A 22,186-nucleotide genomic window follows, 5' to 3' on the forward strand; every position below is an offset into this window, starting at 1 on the left:
GTTCTCACAACCCAAATCAAGGAGAACATAAGAACAGCCCTGCTGGATCAGGCCCAAGAATGCCCATCTAGTCCAGCATCCTGTTTTGCACAGTGGCCCACCAGATGCAACAGGCAGGAGTTGAAAGGGGCATGCCCTCCCTCCTGCTGTTACTCCCCTGCAACTGGGACTCAGAGGCATCCTACCTCTGAGGCTGGAGGTGGCCTAGAGCCCTCCAACTAGTAGCCGTCGATAGACCTCCCCTCCATGAAGTTATCCAAACCCCAATTAAAGCCATCCAGGTTGTTGGCTGTCACCACATCTCGTGGCAGAGAATTTCACAAGTGGATTATGCGTTGTGGGGAAAAGTACTTCCGTTTGTTGGTCCTAGATTTCCTGGCAATCAATTTCATGGGATGACCCCTGGTTCTAGTGATAAGTGAAAGGGAGAAGAGGAGGAAGGAGTGTCCGGCCAGGCTCCAAGACCTGTGGACACTCCAGAGAAACAGCCCCACATGCTGGCAAAAGCCGAGGCAGAGGAGGGGAAGTGGTCATCTGCTCACTTCGATCTGGGTAAGGCAGCCGTGGCCATACTGTACCGAGAGTGGCAGAGAAGTGTGTCCCATGCTGTCCTGCCCAGACCCCAGCCAAATGAGCAAAGAGACACCTTTTAAAGTGGCGATTCTCTTAAATTTAGCAGGGGGAGAGCAACCGGCCCTATCCAACCCCAGCACAGCATCCCTCCAATGGCTGTTGCTGGTATCTGCCTTATATTTCTTTTTAGATTATGAGCCCTTTGGGGGACAGAAGACCATCTTAATTAATTAAGCATTATTTATTTTTCGGTGTAAACTGCTTTGAGAACTTTGGCTGAAGTTCTGTTGAACTTTGGTTGATATATAAATATTTGTTGTAGTAGCAGATCCAGGGCTAACACACTTTGAAGCTCTTGTCACAACCAAAAGAGGTACGACAAGTGTGTGTACTCCCAATTTTCGGTTGTGTGGGAGCAAACCACTGGGTGGGAGAAGCGATTGTGTGGGAGGCAGGAGCTAGGGAGGGTAGCTTTTCCTCCTACCTTGGTCAAATGGTGGTTATGAAAGCTGGGTAGGATGGTGCCATCCTACCCAACATTTGTCTCCCACACAGTCACTTCCACACAAACGAAAATTTGTCTCCCTGTCTCCCACGGCTGGGTAGAAGCTCCCTGTCTCCCACACAAGTGACTGTATGGGAGACAAATGATGGGTAGGATGGCACCATCCTACCCAGCTTTCATACCCACCACTTGACCAACGTAGGAGGAAAAGCTGTCCTCCCCAGCTCCTGCCTCCCACACAATCGCTTCTTCCTCCTCCCACCCAATTGTTTGCTCCCACACAAATCCAAACTGAGAGTTAGCTGCTCTCCCCCTGCTAAGTATAAGAGAATCGCCCCTCCTAAAGGTGACCCTTTGTCCGGTTAGCAGGGCTAGTCAGGAAGTGGCAAAGACATGGGGACACCCCAGGAGGCTGCCTTGGGCCAGAGTAGTGCACTGGATACAGTTCTGGATATGGGAGACCTGTTTTCAGATCCTTACTCTGAAACAAAGTGGGTGGTCTTGGCCAGATTTAGTAGTTCTCTACCTTACAAGGCTGTTGTGAAGGTCATCAAGACAACTACTTCTGAAGTAGTCCAAACTTTAAGACGGGAATATTGGCGTGCTATTATCTCTGAAGATATCATTGGCACAGCAGGGGGGAGAACTCTGTGTATGCTTTTGCGTCTCCCACTCTTCTTTAACAAAACAAAACAAAAGCCTTTTAGGAAGGAATTGCAGGGTTTCTTTAACCTTCAGTTGCCCATCCGCTAGACTCAAGTCCCCTTCCCATTTCATAGTAGCCTTTGTGCTAGAAGCTGCATAGGACCAACGTTGTCCTTGAGCAGGTAGGAAAGAAAACTGCAGTTTCTACAGCTGGGATTGGGGAAGTCAAGATATTCCAGTTTCCAGGGTGGTTTAAAAATTAAGTTGGAACTCTGCTGCCTGCCTGAATAGGTACCCTGATCAAGAGGCTTTTAAAATGGTTAAACAAACCAACCGTCTTCATGTACACCCCCACCCCAAGTCCTTTATTTATGGAACTAGGGTACACACACAGACAGACAAAAAGGTGAAAATCTACCCAATGACTTGGTAAAGTCACCCCCAGCAAGTTGGCCAATGAAAATGCAGAGGCCCTCTGATGATTAAAAGCCATGTGTGTGTCAGTTTTAGTAAGATTTTAAAGATGTACAGAAATACGAGGCAGATAACTGGAGAGGAGAGTTGCTCTTGTGGTAGCAAGTGTGACTTGTCCCCTTAGCTAAGCAGAGTCTTCCCTGGTTTGCATTTGAATGGGAGGCTACGTGTGTGAGCACTGCAAGATATTCCCCTTTAGGGGATTGAGCCGCTCTGGGAAGAGCATCTAGGTTCCAAGTTCCCTCCCTGGCAGCATCTCCAAGATAGGGCTGAGAGAGATTCCTGCCTGCAACCTTGGAGAAGCCTCTGTCAGTCTGTGAAGACAATACTGAGCTTGACAGACCAATGGTCGGACTCAGTATATGGCAGCTTCCTATGTCCCTATAACTTTATGCATTGCTTCAGGAAAATCTGAATATAGTTGGTCCGTTTCACATGGACTCCCGACAATCCAGGACCTCTTATCTCAGGCATTAGCTAGAAATGTTTCCCCTCACTCTCCCAGATGCATAGCCGGAGCTAGACCTGCCCCCCCCACCCATGTTTTTCTCTCTCCACCCTCGATTTTTTTTTTTAACAAACAAATAATTTTCAAATAACTGAATGTTGCTTGCACAAAGGACTGATGGGGGCTAGACAGCCCACCCCTACATTTTTTGCACAGACACAAAAAACCAACACCCCTAATCCTTAGGCTGGCTACAGGCTCTGACCCTCTTTCTCCACTTGCAAACTGTCTGGAAAGAGCACCTCTGAGCATGTGCAAAATCACCCCGGGAAAGCCATCGCCATTCCCTCCAAATCTGGTCTAGACTAGAGCCTTATCTTTCAGGCACCTCTCGGCTCTCACACGTTACAGCCGATGCCAACAGGGAGGAGAGAACGTTGTACGAAGCCCTCTCCGTTTCCCTGCCCCTCTTTTCCCATTCAGCGTTTTCCCACAGCCAAGGAAAGGCACTGGCACAGTCCACATCTTAAAACGTCATTCAAACAGCCAGTGCTTTGCCAAGAAAGTTACCTTCTGGGGTTTGGGATTTGGAGTGCAAGTCCAATAGTCAATACCAGCGAATGCCTCCAAGCGGGAAACGGATTCTGCTACTGGAGGAGGGATGACGGACTCTGACCAGGAAGAACTGAGTCAGTCTGCAGAGATCCACCCTGCCTTGCCTAGGAAGAGACAGCCACCCCAAAAGCACACCTCCACCACTGCCACGTAGGTCTCTCTTCCCTGCAGGCGGACGGACGGGCCAGCCCAAACTCACCGTGAATGAGGTCTCTGTCTTTCTGCTCTCTAGGGCCCATGGCAGGCCCTAACAGGAAGGGATGGGCAGAGGTTCCCCACCAGAGAACAAACTCACTTTGGTCTCCATAGGGTTGAGTCTCTGCCTGGAGGAGACGCTCCCTGAATAGTGGCGAAGGAAGATGCCAGGTGGACAAATCAAAAGGATCTGTGCACACACCGAACAGCACTTGTGAGTGGAGCGAGGCAGAGAAGAAAGCACAGCTAGGCAATTGGGCATGGGTCTGGGTTCAAATCCCACCCTCCCAAGCAGAGCTGGGCAAATCACGATCGCCAAGCTTCACAGCCAAGTATCCTTCCCCCATTTAGCCCTCCTCTCCTCCCGCTTCCTCTGCTGTGTTGCCAGCGTTGAGTTTTAGATTGCTCGCTCCTTGGGGCAGAGACCAGCCCTCTTCTAGTTGGTAAGCGCCATGCATTGTGACGGTGCCGGATACCGAAGGTGGAGCAAAGAGGTGGAAAGGAAGCAGCGCCTGGCAGCTTGCCGATACACAAGCCCCCCAATTCAGGGATGTTATGGAGAATCCTAGAATTTTAGGGCCGGAAGGGAGAACTGGTCTTGTGGGAGCAAGCATGAATTGTCCCCTTTGCTAAGCAGGGTCCATCTCGGTTTCCATTTGAATGGGAGACTACATGTGTGAGCACTGCAAGGTATTTCCCTATGGGGATGGGGCCGCTCTGGGAAGAGCTGCATGCAGATGTCTCCAAGACAGGGCTGGGAGAGAGATTCCTGCTTGCAACCTTAGAGAAGCCGCTGCCAGTCTGGGTAAACAATACTGAGCGAGAGGGACCAAGGGTCTGACTCAGTAGAAGGCAGCTTCCTGTGCTCCTAAGGGACCTTGGAGGCCTGTCCAGCCTCTGAGAACGGCCAGCGAATGAGAACCCGCCATGGCAGGAGGCAGACTTTTCCATGACAGCCAGCAGGAAACTGTGCCCGTTTGCTTCTGTCGTCATTTCAAGCCCTTGGTCCTAGTCCAGCTCTTAGAAGCAACAGAGAACCAGCCCGCTCTGTCTTGTGTGACACGCCTGGGAGGAGAGCTGGTCTTGTGGGAGCAAGCACGAATTGTCCCCTTTGCTAAGCAGGGTCCACCCTGGTTTGCATTTGGATGGGGGACTAAATGTGTGAAGACTAAGATATTCCCCTTGGGGGGGTGGAGCCGCTCCAGGAAGAGTGTCTGCCTGCTTGCATAAAGAAGGCTCCAGGTTCCCTCCCTGGCAGCATCTCCAAGATAGGGCTGAGAGAGTCTCCTGCCTGCAACCTTGGAGAAGCCGCTGCCAGTCTGTGTAGACAATACTGAGTAAAACCGACCAATGGTCTGACTCAGCGGCTTCCTATGTTCCTCAGAGGCCGAGCTCAGAGAACTGTGTCGCAAGGGTCCTCAAACCCGGTTCCTCAGAGGCTGTAGAACTACAAAGGCGATTGTGGCTGAGAATGATGGGATTTGTAGTCCAACCGATTCGGGAAGCCTCGTACTAGGGCCGGGCTGTACCAATCCAGTCCAATCCAGCTGCGACTGGACTACAGCTCCCATCACCCTCTGCCACAGTGTTCAATAGCGAGGGATGATGGGAGTTGTAGTCCAACAACAGTTGGAGGACTGAAGTTGTGCAGCCCTGTACTAGCATGTATTCACACACACACACAACACATAACAATCCCTGTAATAGAGAGGCCATCGGAGCATCTGAGATTCTCCTGCCACTTAAGGCCTAACCTACTTCACAGGGTTGTTGTGAGGAGAAACTTAAGTATGTAGTACACCGCTCTGGGCTCCTTGGAGGAAGAGCGGGATATAAAACGTTAAATAAATATATAAATAAATAATAAAAGTTATCATGTGCCTCTTCACCTCTGCAGATGCAATTGACTAAGCATAGCACCCAGAATTTTTATTATTTTTAAAATCTCTATAAAAGCAAGCTCCCTGACGGCTCTTGGCAGCAGTAACCCTCCTGGCCTTTCCGATCCACCCCACTTCTCGCGGCGGCCAGACCAGCTGTCCAGCACCCTTTGGGGACTGCCCTGGCATAACCTCACTCTCCTCCACCCATTAATGCTCAGCCTGGGCCTCCCCACCCAAAGAAACATATATATATGTCCTCCACCAATTTTTTGCTTGCTTTATAATCTGCAACCCTTGCTGCCGAGTGACTAACATGCAAGCTTTTATTGCTAGGACAGACAAAAATATTTGAGTGCTTTTGGCAATATCACAGTTCTCCCCTCCCAGGTTGCCAACTTTTTGACTGGCTATGCTCCTCTGTCTTAAACATTAGCTTAGCAACAAGCTGGGGTTTAGCAGCCGATGCTTCCCACCCCATAACTTTATTCTCAGGTGAGGAAAAGGTCAACGGGCCACATTCCTGCTTTTCAGACTGCTGTTAAAGGCAGAGGAGCAGGGCCAGAAGAGAGAGTTGGCTCCCTAAATCTTGAATTACCTGTTCCGAGGGGAAAGAGAATGAAGGTCAGCACTAGGCCAGCCCACTTCCTGCCCTACGGTGTGGGAACACAGCCACGTAGTCTGGGCACAGAGCCAGCCTGACAAAGAGCTGCAAATACTCCGATAAGAGACAAGGAAATGCACGAGTGAACAGAACTCCCCTGTGCAAGGTGGAAAATTCCACTGCAATGTTATTAAATCACAGCTTTGGCCCTCCTGCAGATGTTGGACTACAACTCCCACAATCCCTGGCTATTGGCCACTGTGACTGGGGCTGATGGGAGTTGTAGTCCAAAAACAGCTAGGGGGCTGATGTGGTGGAGCCCTGCTCTAAACATTAGTGCATTAGTATGGCAGCATGCTGTGGGCTTATAGAGGCCAAGTTGTTGACATGTATACCCCGCTCTTCCTCCAAGGAGCCCAGAGCAGTGAACATATTTCTCCTCACAACACCCCTGTGAGGTAGGTTAGGCTGAGAGAGAAGTGACTGGCCCAGAGTCATCCAGCGAGTTTCACAGCCGGAAGGGAATTTGAACTCGGGTCTCCCCAGTCCTAGTCACGCCAAGATACAGGAGCCATCCTGGGTTTGACCCAAGTGCCCATGGTGTGCAGCATCTCGTTTCCCACAGCAGCCAAGCACCAGATGCCTCTGAGGACTTTACAAGCAGGGCCTGAATGCAGATGCCTGCACCTGCTGTTTGCCCCCAGGCACCTGGTATTCAGCGGTACACTGCCCCTGACTGTGGAGGCTCCACCTAGGCACTGTAACAAGTAGTCAGTGCATGACCATACATTTGTCTAAAGGTAAAATGTGCTGTTAAGTCGGTGTCAACTCCTGGCACCCACAGAGCCCTTTGGTTGTCTTTGGTAGAGTACAGGAAGGGTTGACCATTGCCTTCTCCCGCACAGTATGAGATGATGCCTTTCAGCATCTTCCTATGTCACTGCTGCCCTATATATATACACATGGAAAGATGTGTTAGTACCCCTCCACGAAGAAAGAAGAACCCACAATTGTCTCTGAAATAACTTGAAACTGACAAATGTCTGTCCAAAGGACATTCTCCCAGAAGCACTGTGGCTTGTCAATATGCATTTTAGCAAATTCCAGTCTGGCTTTTTAATGACAGAACTGGAGCTTTTTGGCAAGCCACATCAGCTCTATGTCCACAGATGAAATAACGAAGCTTTCAAAGAAAAGAACACCATACCTACTGTGAAACATGGAGGAGGCTCGGTTATGTTTTGGGGCTGCTTTGCTGTGTCTGGCATGGGGTGCCTTGAGTCTGTGCAGGGAACTATGAAATCTCAAGACTACCAAGACATTCTGGAGCGAAACGTACTGCCCAGTGTCAGAAAGCTCTGTCTCAGTCGCAGGTCATGGATCCTCCAACAGGATAATGACCCAAAACACACAGCTAAAAGCACCCAAGAATGGCTAAGGACAAAACAATGGACTATTCTGAAGTGGCCTTCTATGAACCCTGATCGAGATCCTATCGAACATCTATGGAAAGAACTGAAACATGCAGTCTGGAGAAGGCACCCTTCGAACCTGACACAGCTGAGGCAGTTTGCTCAGGAAGAGTGGGCCAAACTGCCTGTTGACAGGTGCAGAAGTCTCATTGAGAGCTACAGGATTCGCTTGTTTGCAGTGATTGCCTCTACAGGTTGTGCAAAAAATATATATTAGGTTAAGGGTCCCATCATTTTTGTCCATGCCATTTTCATTATTATTTGAAATATTCTGTTGCATCAAAACTCTAAAGCAAAGTCTGATTTTTGTTCAATGCGGAACAAACAATGATGGGTGCCAATTACGTTTGTCAGTTTCAAGTTATTTCAAAGACAATTGTGGGTTCTTCTTTTTTCGTGGAGGGGTACCAACACATTTGTCCACTTGCGTAGGTATTTGTCTAATTCTATTTAAATCCACCTGTGCCAGCAGTCGGCACCACTTTCTCTAGCAGCAAACGCAAGTCATTTTGCGTTGTATAAAGGTATTTTATTTTGCCCACGCTGCCAAGCAGTTGTATTATGCTATACTTTATATCTACTGCTGATCTGTTTTATTCCAAGACCCAAACTCCAATATTATGCAGGGAAGAAAAACAAGAATGTAGCCTACTCGTTTCTTGTGCACTATGCACTATTTCAGAGCACACAGGAAGCCGCCTTCTATCAAATTAGACCCTTGAGCCCATCCAGCTGAGTGGGGAAGACCCCTGCCGGGAACCTTGCAGAACTGCTGCCAGTCAGTGTAGACAATACTGAGCCAGATGGACCAAGAGTCTGACTCAAGCCTCTAGAGGCACGTTGCCTCTCAATACCAGTTGCAGGGGAGTAACAGTAGGAGAGAGGACATGCCCTCCCCTTTTGCCAGTGGGCTTCCCAGCGGCATCTGGTGGGCCACTGTGGGAAACAGGATGCCGGACTGGATGGGTCTTGCTCTTGGGCCTGATCCAGCTGGGCTGTTCTTATGTCTCAGCATAAGGCAGCTTCCTAATGCGCTCCCTGCTGAAATAAGAGCCTCCCCATCTCCGACAGCTTTAAAAAAGTCTCTGCAGACACAATTATTCACCCTAGCTTTTTAACTAGAAAATGTTGTTTTAATTTGTTCATATTGCTGTAAAGTGCCCAGAGACCGACGTTTGGGTTGGTGTACAAATACAATAAATAAATATCCCTTCCTGAAGATGCTGCCAGGGATGGAACCTGGGACCTTCTGTCTGCAAAGTAGGTGCTCTACCTACAGAGATGCGGTCCCATCCCCTATTTTACGAGTGTCTAATGCTCTCCCCTTTATTTTTTCTAAACTAAGACAGCATCCCTGTTTTAACCTTACATCACTTGGAAGGTGCTCTCTAGCATTCTCTTTAAGGCGTGCGCATGTGCACACGCACGGACGGTTTTTAAAATGTCTGCACAGTTAGTTTTCGATCCCGCTCAGGTTGACTGGGGCAGGCCCCATTCTGAATGCACATGCGCACACACTGCCTTGATGCTGCCGCTCAGAACAAAGTTCATTCTGCACACAGATGAAGAATATTAGAGGGAACACTGGACCCAGTCCCCTGGCCATTCTGGTGTGTTTTTTCCACGCATGTGTGTGTTTTAGAGGTAGCACGTAACAGCCTGCGTCAAAGGCATGAAGCCAACAGGTAAACAAACTGGCTTGCAGCCACATCCGAGGGCCCCGCCCATGCCACGGGGCTCTGCTGCCACACCTCGCACGCACCTGGCCGCTCTTCCAGACTGGAAATACAATCTCAATTGAACTTTCAGGGTTGAACAGTGAAGGTCAAAACTTTAGAGTGATTCCGTTACCAAAGATCTTGCTGGACGACAACTCCCATCACCCAAGTCAAGGATGGTGGGAGTTGTAGTCTAAGTTCTAAGGAGCTAACACTGCAGTGGGAATGAAACTTGCCTGATCCTGGGGTTGCCACCAGGCTCGGAGAATTGGCCCATGGTCTCCAGCAAGGGGCATTCATCTCTAGGAGTCTATTGAAAGCAATCCTGGAAGTGTCAATGGCTTAATATAGTAGAAATGTTGGGCCAGGGAGGGCAATCTCTAGGAAAAGCTAGAGAGTGAGCAACCCTGCCTGCCACTCCTGATGCTGGGTGGTCGGGTCCCTATAGGCCTGTTTCACACACTTGGTCAAATCTAGGTTCAATGTGGGTTACCAGTGTTAGCATGATTGTGTGAACCCACACTAAGATAGGAATTTCAGATTCATCTCAGGCCATAAGTCACTTTGGTGTGGATTCACACAATCATGCTGATGTTGGTAATCCACATTGAACCTAGATTTGAACAACTGTGTGAAACAGGCCATAGAATGGGATTTCACAGTGGCTACAGTGTGTTGCGCTTCGCTGATGCGTAGTTTGTTGCACTACACCATTCTGATTGCGAGAATGCGGATGACCTGCAAGCTCTAGTAATGAAAGTCAAGGAGAACAGTGAAAAAACGGGACTACAGCTAAATGTAAAGAAGACAAAACTAATGACAACGGGTACAGGAACCAGCCTCAGAACTGACAATGAAGACACTGAAGTGGTGGATAGCATCTGCCTTTTAGGATCGACCATCAACAGTCAAGGATCCAGCAGTCAAGAAATACGCCGCAGACTAGCACTTGGTAGGGTTGCCATGAAGGCCTTGGAAAGGATATTTAGATACCGTGACATGTCTATACCTACAAAGATTAGAATCATTCGGACAATGGTTTTTCCTGTGACACTCTATGGACGCCAAAGCTGGACTTTGAAGAAGCAAGACAGAAAAAGTATTGACACTTTTGAACTTTGGTGCTGGAGAAGACTTTTGAGGATACCATGGATAGCCATGGAAACAAACAGATGGATCATAGAACAAATCAATCCAGAATTTTCACTTGAGGCACAAATGACCAGGCTCAAACCATCATACTTTGGACACATTATGCGAAGACCCAGCTCCTTGGAGAAGTCTATAATGCTGGGGAAATAGGAAGGAAAGACAAGAGGACGACCAGCAGCAAGGTGGATGGACTCGATTACGACAGCAATGAATGCACCACTGAGAGACCTTAAAGGCCAAATTGAAGACAGATTGTCTTAGAGAGAATCTATCTATGTGGTCGCTAAGAGTCGACACCAACTTGATGGCACTCAATCAATCACAGTGTGTTCAAGGCACAGAAGCCCACTCAGGGGTCCCTATTCTACACGGACCCTTCCTCCAGCACCCAATAAGGACATACATTTCACTGCTTAAGAGTCCAGCCAGCAAACACAGGGAAATATAGTTTACATTTCCCCTTCTTTTCATATATACAGGTGAAACTCGGAAAATTAGAATATCGTGCAAAAGTCCATTAATTTCAGTAATGCAAATTAAAAGGTGAAACTGATATATGAGACAGACGCATTACATGCAAAGCGAGATAAGTCAAGCCTTAATTTGTTATAATTGTGATGATTATGGCGTACAGCTCATGAAAAGCCCAAATCCACAATCCCAGAAAATTAGAATATTACATGGAACCAAGAAGACAAGGATTGTAGAATAGAACAATATCGGACCTCTGAAAAGTATAAGCATGCATATGTATTCAGTACTTGGTTTGGGCCCCTTTTGCAGCAATTACTGCCTCAATGCGGCGTGGCATGGATGCTATCAGCCTGTGGCACTGATGAGGTATTATGGAAGACCAGGATGCTTCATTAGCGGCCTTCAGCAATTCTGCATTGTTTGGTCTCATGTCTCTCATCCTTCTCTCGGCAATGCCCCATAGATTCTCTATGGGGTCAGGTCAGGCAAGTTTGCTGGCCAATCAAGCACAGTACACTGTATACTTTTCAGAGGTCCGATATTGTTCTATTCTTCAATCCTTGTCTTCTTGGTTCCATGTAATATTCTAATTTTCTGAGATTGTGGATTTTGGGTTTTCATGAGCTATACGCCATGATCATCACAATTATAACAAATTAAGGCTTGACTTATCTCGCTTTGCATGTAATGCGTCTGTCTCATATATCAGTTTCACCTTTTAATTTGCATTACTGAAATTAATGGACTTTTGCATGATATTCTAATTTTCCGAGTTTCACCTGTATGTGATAAATGGAAAACCATTATGATAAGAGTTCTCAAACCTGCATCCCCAGATGTTGTTGGAGAACTCTGGTCTTAATAGTTTTCCATTGATCACATATTTGGAGACAGGATCGAAAAGAAGGGAAATACTGAAAATAAAATTACAACTCCTTATTCCCCTCTCCAGCCACCACAGCCTTCCATGTGGAGGTTGGGAACTGTAGTCCAACACAGCATCTGGGGACCCAAATCTGAGACTCCCCTTCATTAAGATATTCCTTAAGAAAATGTATATGCTGCTCCTTCTCAAGAGAGTCACGGGGCAGCTAACAAGAAAATGAATATTTATTAATAAAATCTAAACACATTAAAAGTACAGTGTTAAAAGATATAAATAGATCCTTAAAAGATAAAACCAAAACAGCAACTCATCCACAGGATCCTTCATGTACCGTGAGGCGGCCAAATCACAGCTAAAGTCATTCTCTGCTTTTAAATTCTAAACTTAAGGGGTTGTTGTTTTTTGCTTAATGTACTCAACATGGGGCCACCTAATGGTGCAGCAGGGAAATGACTTGACTAGCAAGCCAGAGGTTGCTGGTTTGAATCCCCGCTGGTATGTTTCCCAGACTATGGGAAACACCTATATCGGGCAGCAGCGATATAGGAAGATGCTGAAAGGCATCATCTCATACTGCGCGGGAGATGGCAATGGTCAACCCCTCCTGTATTCTACTAAAGACAACCACAGGGCTCTGTGGGCACCAGGAGTTGACACTGACTCAACAGCACAACTTTACTTTTACTTTATGTTATAAGTACTGTAATTATAAATAATATATTTTTATACATTATATATACATACACACATTTGAGTTCTTGTGTCTTGAAATCCTAGAGAGTCACTGACAGTCAGTGTAGAGACAATACTGAGCTGGATGGACCAAGGGTCTGACTCAGTATATGGCAGCTTCTTTGGTTTCTTACTCTATTCCAGGCAGTTTTCCCAACAGTCCCATATTATACGGAAAGTCCCGTATCGGAGGCAAAAATCTCGTCTCATAACAGTACACTGTTTTTCTGGGTTTCTCTCATCCCTCAATATATTTGCACTGAGCCCTTTGAAGTCTGGATGAAGCTCATATGACAATGTGAAACCAACATCAAAGTTCACAAAAGCAGCCGCAATTGCTCTGCCCACCAGCAGGAGCAATTGACTGGGTTTATTTACATCTGACAAATTGCTAATCATTTACCCATCTAATAGAAATAGACCCACAGGCTCCTGCTAATGAACTCAACACTTCGGGCAGATAAAGCAGCCTTTCAATGAGGCTTTCAGTGACAGCCACGGCAAGATGTAGCGAAGATTTAGCGTGTGTGTAAACCTGGGCGATTCTCTTAATTTTTGACCTGACTCTCCACGTTTAAGCGAGATGGTCTGTGTGAACAAGAAGCTTTATGAAATCATGGGCTTGTGCTTGTTTTGTTGTTGTTTTACAAATGCACTCAGGCTTCCAATTACCCTTAGGATGACCCCCCTGCCCCCAAGACCTCCTCCCCACCTGTATCCCATATTCAGGCCATGGAATGTTGGCAACCCTAATTCCAGGTCAGCACAACCCAAGGCCCAGATCTGGCCCACGGGGACCTTTTTTTTAACTGACCTGCAGGTAGGAATATCCTGCAGTGACAGTACCCAAGATAGGTAGAGGGCCACACTTTGGGCAGGACCCTCTTTTTCGAGGGGCGCCATCCTCCACCCTCTCCGAAAGGGCCTCACAGCACCATCCTATGCTTATTTACTCAGAGACATTCCCAGTCTTCCCAGAGAGGCTTACTCCTAGGTAAGCATGCAGGAGAGCTGGTCTGGTGGTAGCAAGCATGACTTGTCCCCATAGCTAAGCAGGGTCTGCCCTGGTTGCATATGAATGGGAGACTAGAAGTGTGAGCATTGCAAGATATTCCCCTCAGGGGATGAAGCCACCCTGGGAAGAGCAGAAGGTTCCAAGTTCCCTCCCTGGCAGCATCTCCAGGATAGGACTGAGAGAGATTCCTGCCTGCAACCTTGGAGAAGCCGCTGCCAGTCTGTGAAGACAATACTGAGCTAGATAGACCAATGGTCTAATTCAGTATATGGCAGTTTCCTATGTTCCTATGTTCCTAACCTGAAAGCCACACCAATTTAGGGAGAGAAGAGAGAACTGGATATTTGTTTGGGGCTGGCATGCACTCCAGATTCCCCAGTGACGGAGCAGGGACAGGGCCTATTTTTCTCACCACTCCCATTCGTTAAAATTGTGGCCCCTTGATGGCAGGGGTGGGGGAGATCCACAAATAACTAATAATTGCTTTCATTCATATTTTAATCATTATTCTCAATTAATAATGGGGCTAAAAATTGACCTCAGCCCCCAAATGCTGCATTGTGCTTGGTTTTGACCCACTGGGGCATCTGAGGTGTGTACCCTGGCTCTATTCACACATCTCGTTGACGTTTTTCTACCCATTTTGCAAATACCTCAACCAAGTTAACAGCCCCCACATCACAGAGGAGCGTGCTAGCCTGCCTCCCCACACATGCCTTGTAGTGGCTATATTTGTGATCAGAGAGAACAAGAGGAGCAAGCATAGCAAACCTGCCCTGCCTGGTCACCTGGAGACAAGTCAGACTCGCCACAGGTGACCAGGAAGGTGACGGTTTACAAGCCACTGTTAACAGCACACCTTAAGAGTGATACAAGATGAATATAGGGCCACCTTGGGAACACTTTCCACAGGTCACTTGAAGCCATTATTCATGCAGGAAGGGGCATTGTGGCGGGTGTGTGTGTGTGTGTGTGTGTGTGTGTGTGTGTGTAGAGGGGCAGTTCCTCACCCCAACCCCAGACTGAGCCAGTCCCCACTGAATTCAAGAGCATACTCCCAGGGAGATTGGGGGGGGGGAGTATTGCATTGCTGGATTTGCCTCCTCGCCTCTGGAAAGAGGCAGGCAGACACCCATGTTTCTCTGCACACTATGCTTTTACTCTGCAACAGCCTGTCCCAGAAGGACTCACAATGCAAAAATAGTCATTGGCTTAAACATGTCTTAGGGGGCTGCACAATTATCCCATGCAGCGTTAGTCCAGAGTCAGTCCGCCCACCAGCTACAGCATGGGAACAGCGTGCGCCCCGTAGTGTGTTTCAGAAGCCAGATGCAGCTCCTCCCTCCTCCTCCTCCTCCTCCATTTAACTTTTAGAGCTCCAAGAGAAAGAAGCACTCGAGCTAACAAAAGGTTAGCTTTTGCAAAATCCCCGCGGCTGCCGCCAGAAAGAAGGCAAAGAGGCTGCGATTTGCAAGAGGGGCAAGGACCAGGGAGTAGGCACCTCTGAGCAGCAGGCTGAGCGCGAGCGGATGAATGGGTGGCTGTCTCTGTCCCTTTAAGTTGCCACCTCTTTTGCTAGTTCTGCTCCTGTGCCCTTTAACAGCGGGCGAAGCTTCTCCTCGCAGGAAGATGAAGCGCTTCCGACCACAAAGCTGCCGTTAAAGGCACAGGAGCAGAGCCAGCAAAAAGGTGGCAACCTGAAAGCACAGGAACAACCACATTTTCAAGCTTGTGTTACCTACACAGCAGCACAGCTTCTACCTAAAGACCACCCCCCGCCCTGGGGAGGGGGCAGTATTCCTACAAGAGTCACCCCCCGCTATGAGGTTAAAGCCTCCGCCCCGAAGACACTCCATCTCACTCACCTATAACCCTGCAACGTCCTTCCAGGTTCATTCTGTAGCGGCGCGCGGCTCCTTTAAGGCCTGCTCGCTCTAGCCCCGCCCTTCTGCTCTCCCGGCCCCGCCCCGCCCCGTAGCATAGAGACACGCAGCCGCTTGCCATAGAAACATGGAGTTCTTTGCTTCTCCCTGCTCCACCCACCTGCTACGGGAAGCTGCGTGGGTCAAAAAAGAAGAGTGACGATGATGACGTAAAGAGCGCTTTGCCGTCTAGTCCAAAGCGTTCCCTTATTATTTCTAAGCAGGAAGCCAGGCTTTTAAAAATACAATGCAACTTGCTCTTGTACTGCGACATGGCCATGCTAACATAGGGACATAGGAAGCTGTCATATACTGAGTCAGACTACTGGTCCATCTAGCCCAGTATTGTCTACAACACAGACTGGCAGCAGCTTCTCCAAGAGTCTCTCTCAGCCCTATCTGGAGATGCTGCCAGGGAGGGAACTTGGAACCTCAACTTGGAACTTCCCTGAGCGGCCCCATCCATCTTGCAGTGCTCACACATGCAGTTTTCCCATTCAAATGCAAACCAGGCCAGACCCTGCTTAGCAAAGGGGACAATTCATGCTTGCTTCCACAAGACCAGCTCTCCTCCCTCATTCCTTACTGGTCAATGACCAGAAAAGCTGCTTTCTTGTGAACATGTAATAGTGTTGCTGCAGAGAACTCTTAAAGATACACATTCTAGGAAACTGAGCGAGATCTAAGAGTTCCTAAACAATGTAGCTGGGGATGATGGGAGTTGTAGTTCAGCAACATCTGGAGTACCATAGGTTGGGAACCCCTGAAGATGAAAGAATATATCTAGTGCAGAAGTTTTCATGTTTTTTGATTTCTTAAGTGAGTTCTTCTGTGGAAGTTAGACATGGATTAAAATGCAGTGACCTGACATAGTATAGCTTGTTTGTTTCCTCATCATTCTGTGAAAGTCCGGGCTTTCTGTCTCTAAAAGTAACTGAGAAAACCGCCAAAGTTTGACAGAAGGTATTATTTCTAATGCTTTTCCAATGGGAGAGTTTTTCCTAATTTTCTGGGAAATTAATGAATTTTGGGGGGAATTTTTAATTTTTCTGGGAGTGTTGGCGAGGTCTGGAACCTATCTGAGAAAATGGCATGTTTCATGGTTTGGTCTGGGGATTGCATGTCAGTGAGTGAGTGAGCGAGGCCCAAACATCTTTTTATATAGGTTTTGTAGGTGGGGACAACAGGGTAATAAACAGAAACTAAATACAATACTATGGTATATGGTTACACAGTATGTGTACAGTTATTTAAGAACTAATATGTGTACAGTTATTTAATTGTAGAGAAATATATATTTCTCTAAGGTGTACCTGTCGCTAATCCCATGTGTGGCAGCTCTCACAAGAGTTCATGAGTGAGGGGGAGAGGAAAGCACTGGCACCGGCAAAGAGGCTTGTGGGCGAGGCGGGAAAGATGGCAGGGGGAAGAAAACGAAGATGGCAGCGGTGGGTGGGGAAATAAAATGGCGGCGGGCAGGAGGAGAACTAGAGGTGCAGATGCTGTGTGCCCGACCCAGCTAGTTATTATTTCTGCATTTCAGCAAAAATGTTCTCAGGGCAGTATGCAGAGAAAAATAAAAAGAAGATTGTTCCCTGTCCTCAAAGGGCTCACTATCTTAAAAAAGGTTTTCAACATTTAAAAATAAGTAGCTAGTGCTTAGTCATCATTCCTTTGCAAAGTCACTGCAAAGTTCATTGGCCAGAACACTGGAAGGGAAGAGCTGGTTTACTTCCTTGTGAGTAATGGAATCTATATATATATTTCTCCTGGGTGTGCCCAGGAGAAATGCGTCCCGGCAGCCCAGCTGATTGGCTGGGCTGCGGGGGCGCCTGATTGGTCCTGGCGCACCCAGGAGAACGGTGGCGGCCATGGCTGGGAGCCAGGCGGGCCCGGCTGCGGAGGCGAGGCGGCGGGCCTGGCCGGGCCCGGCGGCGGCGGCACCCTCGGGCCCGGCGGCGGCACCCTCGGGCCCGGCCGTGGAGGTAAGGCGGCGGGCCTAGCCGCAGCGCAGGCGGTGGTGGGCCCAGCCGCACTAGAGGCACAGATGCTCTGTGCCCGGGCCCACTAGTAGATTATATTTCCTGTGTATTTTCCCATAGGTGTCCACAAACACAAAGGCCAGAGAATTACTTTAATAGATCTATCTATATAATATGCTAAGGTCCGATGTGGCAAGCCCCGCCCACACAGTGCTTTACCAATCAGATGTAACAGAGAAGAAGTACCATGGTGATTGGGCAGTGGGGATTCGATATGCAGATAGGGAAGATGAGCTGGGAGGGGCAAGTGAGTGAGCGAGCAGTAGGGAGGGGGTGAGTAAGTGAGCGGGCAGGGAGGGGCGAGTGAGTGAGTGAGTGAATGGCAAGGAGTGAGTGAGCTTGTGGCAGGGAGAGGGTGAGTGAGTGAGCAGCGGAAATGGGGTGAGTGAGCGAGAGGCAGGGATGTGGTGGCTGACACTGAGCAATAAAGCAGGGGCTGTGGGGGTGGGGTGGGGTGGGGTGGGGTGGGGGAGAAGAGCAACAAAGTCCTAGCACACAGGTGCACTGTGTGGGTTCAGCTAGTATATATTTAAAAGCGACATTCAGGGAAGGGATAAGAAGGGACATCAGAAGCTGCCTTATACTGAGTCAGACCAATGGTCCATCTAGTTCAGCATTGTCTGCACAGACTGGCAGCGGCTTCTCCAAGGTTGCAGGCAGGAATCTCTCTCAGCCCTGTCTTGGAGAAGCCAGGGAGGGAACTTGGAACCTTCTGCTCTTCCCAGAGCAGCTCCATCCCCTAAGGGGAATATCTTCCAGTGCTCACACTTCTAGTCTCCCATTCAAATGCAAACCAGGGCAGACCCTGCTTAGCTACGGGGACAAGTCATGCTTGCTACCACAAGACCAGCTCTCCTCTCTAAAGTCAAGGCACCACAGTTACATTTCTAGGCATCATGGCTCCCTGGGATTTTGCCACACCCTGCTTTGGTAGTTCTTGTCCTATTTAAATCCTGTCCTATTGTCCTATTTTAATCTTGTCCTATTTAAAAAAAATAAATAAATCTTGTCCTATCTTGGAGATGCTGCCAGGGAGGGAACTTGGAGCCTTCTACATGCAGGCATGCAGGTGCTCTTCCCAGAGTAGCCCCATCCCCTGAGGGGAATATCTTACAGTGCTCACATGTATTCTCCCACTCACATGCAAACCAGGGTGGACCTTGCTTAGCAAAGCAGACAATTCATGTTAGCTACCATTCATGCTTGGCGTGGGGTCTTCTAGATTGTGAGCCCCTTGCAGAAAGGTTACTGATTTTTAGGAAAATGTTGTCAGCTGCTCTGAGCCTCTGGGATAGGTTGAATTGCCCACCCTCCAGGACTGGCCAGGAATATCCAGAAACTGGCATGAATCTCCAGGTCACTCCTGAAAGCAATTCAGAATGACTTGATATTAGGAAACTATTGTAAAACATATTGGAAGTGGTGGGTGGTGGGGGTGGGGAGCTCTAGCTACATCCAGAGTTGTATTTAGACGATTATCTTGAGAAAGAATTCCAGTCTCCTTTCCCTCCCCTTTTCATCATTTGAAGACATTGGGATTTGGGAATTTGCAATTAGCAGGAGATTGCAACAAGAGCAGGTGTCTTCTTCAGTATCAGGGAAAAACATGTTTCAGGAGAACAAACAGAAGCTTTGCCTACGTGATGAGAAAACACACACGCTTGTCACATCTTTGAATATATTTTTATGACCAGACCTATTGGCATATTTGAAAGCACTCAGGACAATTTAGAGTGATCAGTAGCAGACATGCTTTGGATTAAATAACTTTATGGCCTGTTCAAAGACTCTAAACTGTATAGAAGGCTGGGCCGCGAGACAGAAGGCCGCTTGTTCTGAGAACCTCTCTCAGACAGGCTCACTGAGTTTGCAAACAACCACCCTACTAGGTAAAGCTCCACCAAGATTTGGTTTGTCAGCTGTTTCTCCTGTGGAGGAGAGGCTGGGGCACAGCCAGTATCTACAGCCTGCACTCTCTAGCATCAAATTCTAGCCATGGTCTGTTTTGCTGCCAGCCACTCCAAAGCCGAGTAATCTGACAAGCCTCTGTGTTTCTCCTCTCTTTGAGGATTCTAGCCTCCATCTGCCTTCCCCTCCTTCTTTCCCTTTTCCTCTTCCCCTTCTCCTCGTGATAATTTTTCCTCTTCCTCTTCTCCTTGTGATGATTAGGAATGCTAGGAACTGTTCGCTTGTAGCCTATATAGTGATGCACACACTTTCTCCTGCCAGCTCTTAGATCCACTGTTGTGTTTTATTCTTAGATTCACTGTTATGCTTTTATTAGGTTAAAAAAATCCCTTTTTATAAAGTCATGGTCTGTCTGTCTTTCCTTTTCTGCCAAAAACCCAAACAGTGTCTCACATAAGAATAAGAGAGCCCTTTTTGTCGAGGGCAGTGTTGCTAAAACTCCTTCTCACTCCAGTGTATTTCTCGCGAGCATACACAGAGTGCAAAGTGATTTTGTCGCATGATTTTTCGCATGACAGAGCTGAAGCAACTTTAGGTGCAGGGTTTTCTCTTTGGGAGCTGATGTGATCTGCTGCTGATTTGTAGAAGCATGCTGCTATTTCAAGTCCATCCAATGCTCAATGTGTACATTTGTAAATAAACCAAATGTTACAAGACATCATAAGCCTCCCATGATCTCTCTTCCAACTGAGCCAGAATCTAGGTAGCAATGCATTCCTGGAACATCCCAGGAAGTGAGGAGTGTTCAAAATGAGAGCCAGTGTGGTGTAGTGGTTAGAGTGGTGGACTAGGACCGGGGAGACCCGAGTTCAAATCCCCATTCAGCCATGAGACTAGCTGGGTGACTCTGGGCCAGTCCCTTCTCTCTCAGCCTAACCTACTTCACAGGGTTGTTGTGAAAGAGAAAATCAAGTATGTAGTACACCTCTCTGGGCTCCTTGGAGGAAGAGCGGGATATAAATGTAAAAATAAATAAATAAATAAATAATATAATATAATTTAGATGAAGCTGTCTTATACTGAGTCAGAACCTTGATCTATTTAACTCAGCTCTGCCTGCTCTGACTGGCAGCGGCTTCTCCAAGGTTGCAGGCAGGAGTCTCTCCTTGCCCTACCTAGAGATGCTGCCAGGGATTGAACCTGGGACCTTCTGCATACAAAGCAGATGCTCTTCCACTGAGCTACATCCTCTAAGGGGAATATCTTACAGCAGACAGCACTCAGATATGGTCACCCATCTAAATGCAAACCACCTTGCTGAGTAAAGGGGACAATTCATGTTTGCTATGGCGTAAGACTGTAAACAATAATACCTTTTCTATTAAGGATCTCAAGGCATCTGCAAACAAACCATCTTGCATGGGCAGACACATGAGAAGTACTCGTGTGAAGCAACTGGTAGCTCACTTTAAATCCATTAGCCAACAAATGAATTGATTCATATACTGCTGGCATTTTGTTGAAATTTAAGGAAGATCACTTTATCTTCACAACATGAAGACAGGCACATTATTAGGGTTTTTTTGGAAAATCAAAGAGAGCTTTGCCTGATGTAAGAACATTAATTATGCAGATTGTGAAACATTGTATAGGTCTGAGATCCATCTCCCATCCCCTGGAATGGCTTCATGTCAGCAGTGACTTCTTAGGGTACATCGCCCTCCAGTGGCCAAGTCCATTGATAGACTTCAGCCTTTCATTCTGAAATACAAGACTCCCTCTGTGCTTTTCCCACTAGGCTCCGTTGCCACATGGTGGCACTAAGGTACTGCATGCCAGGCAAGGCACATAGACCCTTCCAAGCAGAAGCCCTTACTGGATCAGGCTAAGTCCCATCCAGACCAGCATGCTGCCTTATGCAGCAGCCAACCCGGTACACTTGGGAAGCTTGCAAGGGGGAGAGGGGAGAAACCGCCCCTCCCTTGGTGCTCCCTAGCTCCAGCTGTTCAGGACAAGGGCCACGCCCCCTCTGATCCTAATGGAAATATACAGCTACTAGCTTAACCTGCACAGAACATCTGCACACTAGAACTGGATGGCTCCCCTCACTCCCTGCCACAGACCCCCTCACCTCAGAGATCTCTCTCCACCCTCATCTGAGCCACACTCCTGCTCCTCCTTCTCCTCCATCCCGTTGCTTCCATCCCCCTCATTCCTCTTGGTTGCGGCTGCAGCATTGCCGGCACCTATTGGCCAAGCTGCAGCCCCCTAAACCCAGAGACCTCCCCACCCTCACCTGAGCCCCACTCCTGCTCCTCCCCACAGGAGCAGCAGCAGTGGCTGACTGGGCCCTTTCTTGCTGCCGCCATCACCATGGCCACTTATTGCCCTCAGGCCAATGACAGGCCCAGGCCCGCCCCTCGCCTTTACTTCTTTCTCTCTTCCCCTCCCTTCCTTTTCTCTCTTTCTCGTTCCTCCACTCACTCTTCCCTTCCATCTTTCTTCCCCTCCCTTCTCTCTTTCTCTCTCTCTCCCTTCCTGAGTTAACAGATCTTGTTTCCTCATCTAATTCACACAACGGCAGCCTCCTTCTCCAGAAGGGGCTCTTTTCTGCCTTACCACCCCATAACAATTGTGGCATAAAGCAATGAATTGCATATAATTATACTTCTAGATCGCTTATGAACAAATTAAAGAGCACTGGTCCCAGTACCGATCCCTGGGGGGCCCCACTTCCTCCCTCCCTCCATTGTGAAAACTGTCCATTTATTCCCACTCTCTGTTTCCTGTCCTTCAACCAGTTACCGATCCACATATGAACCTGTCCCCATATTCCATGACTGCTAAGTTTACTCAAGAGCCTTGGGTAGGGAACTTTATCAAAAGCTTTTTGGAAGTCTAAATATACGATGTCAACCAGATCCCC

General features: G+C 48.0%; 1 protein-coding gene and 1 non-coding gene across 2 annotated transcripts in view; both read right to left on the minus strand.

The window, feature by feature from the left end:
- GALE (UDP-galactose-4-epimerase) overlaps positions 1-15,338 on the minus strand; it is a 31,672-nt gene extending 16,334 nt beyond the window's left edge. The window contains exon 1 of the mRNA XM_053267827.1: positions 15,254-15,338. The gene's annotated coding sequence lies outside the window, so the exon portion shown is untranslated. The remainder of the gene's footprint in view (positions 1-15,253) is intronic.
- Positions 15,339-20,439: 5,101 nt separating this feature from the next.
- Positions 20,440-20,508, minus strand: TRNAT-UGU (transfer RNA threonine (anticodon UGU)). Its single transcript has one exon. It is a non-coding gene; the product is annotated as a tRNA-Thr (tRNA).
- Between the last annotated feature and the right edge of the window lie 1,678 nt (positions 20,509-22,186).

This window comes from Hemicordylus capensis, chromosome 7 (genome assembly GCF_027244095.1).
Source record: "Hemicordylus capensis ecotype Gifberg chromosome 7, rHemCap1.1.pri, whole genome shotgun sequence".
NCBI classification, from domain to species: Eukaryota; Metazoa; Chordata; class Lepidosauria; order Squamata; family Cordylidae; genus Hemicordylus; species Hemicordylus capensis.